Genomic DNA, 1,651 nt, shown 5'->3' with positions numbered 1-1,651 from the left:
ACTATGCTACCAGAGCTCCCAACAGTTAGAGTAGTATGCCCAAATGAGTGATATGTTTCTTCCAAAATCCAAAGAGGGCCACCAGGAGTTTTGCCTCCTTTTCAATTGTTGTTGTTGTTATGTGCCATCGAGTCGGACCTAACTCAAAGAGACCCCTCCTTGGATTTCCAAGGAAGTATCACTATGGAAGTAAATTGCCCAACCATCCTTCCGAGGAATGGCTGGTGGGTTTGAACCACCAGCCTTCTGGTTAGGAGTCAAGTGCCTTAGGCACTACGCTACCAGAGCTAGGAAGGTCCAAGTGCAATAACATATCCATCACATTAGGAGAGATATCTCAATATGCCCCACACCACTGTACCCCTAGAAATTTCACTGAGATGGGAAGGCACCTGAATTTTTGTCAGGTTAATCTCCTACCATCTAGCATGTACATGTCTTACCAATAAATCTAGAGTTGTTGATACTTTTTTCTTATTAGATCCAATCATAAAATGTCATCAATACAATGGACCAGTTTGATGCTGCATGAAAGAGAAAGGCAATCAAGGTCCCTGAGGACAAATTATGATATAGTTCTGGAGAGTTTATATATCTCTGAGGTAGGATGATAAAAGTATATTGCTGGCCTTACCAGATGAAGGCAAAATGCTTCTGGTGATTCTTTGAAACTAGAATTCAGAAAAGGTATTGGCTGGCTCAATACTGGTATACCATGTACCAGGAGATGTATTAATTTGCTCAGTTAATGAAACCACATCTGGAACACTAGCTGCAATTGGAGTCACTGCCTAGTTTAGTTTACAATAATCCACTATCATTCTGCAAGATCTATCTGTTTTTTGCACAGGCAAAATTCAATTTTGGGAGCTCTGGTAGCATAGTGCCTAAGGCACTTGACTGCTAACCAGAAGGCTTGTGGTTCAAACCCATCAGCCACTCCTTGGAAGGAAGGTTGAGCGATCTACTTCCATAGTGATACTGCCTCGGAAACACAACGAAGGGTCACTATGAGTCGGGTCTGACTTGACGGCACATAACTACAACAAACACACGACTTAAATGAGGATGTGATGGGAATCACTACTGCTGCATCTTTCAAGTCCTTGATGGTGGCACAAATCTCTGCAATCCCTCCAGGAATGAGATATTGCTTTTGGTTTACTATTTTCCTAGGTTGCTTCCACTTGGCTTTTCTTACCATAATAGCTCTTACTCTATATGTCAGAAATCCAATTAGGGGATTCTGCCAGTTGCTGAGTATGTCTATTCCTATTATGGTTTCTGGAACTGGGGAAATTAATACCAGATGAGTTCAAGGACCCACTAGACTCACTGTGAGATGGACCTGAGCTAAGATTTCATCAATAACTTGACCTTCATACACCTCTACTCTGACTGGTGAGCTGCAGTGATGTTTTGGATCTCCTGGAATTAGTGTCAATTAAGAACCAGTGTTTAATAATCCCTGAAAAGTCTGAATATTTCCTTTTCCCCACTAAACTCTCATCAAAGGCTGTAGATCCCTTTGGGGAGAGCTGAGAGAAAGATTAACAGTACAAATTTTTGGCAGTGTAGTGGCATCCTTGAGGCAACTGAGGCACACCCAGAGTAGCAGGCCAGAAGAGCAGGAGAAAGGGGATTAAAAGCC

This window comes from Orycteropus afer, unplaced genomic scaffold, assembly GCF_000298275.1.
Source record: "Orycteropus afer afer isolate SDZICR_OR568_19922 unplaced genomic scaffold, OryAfe1.0 scaffold00160, whole genome shotgun sequence".
Lineage (NCBI taxonomy): Eukaryota > Metazoa > Chordata > Mammalia > Tubulidentata > Orycteropodidae > Orycteropus > Orycteropus afer.
Note: the sequence above shows the minus strand (reverse complement) of the source record.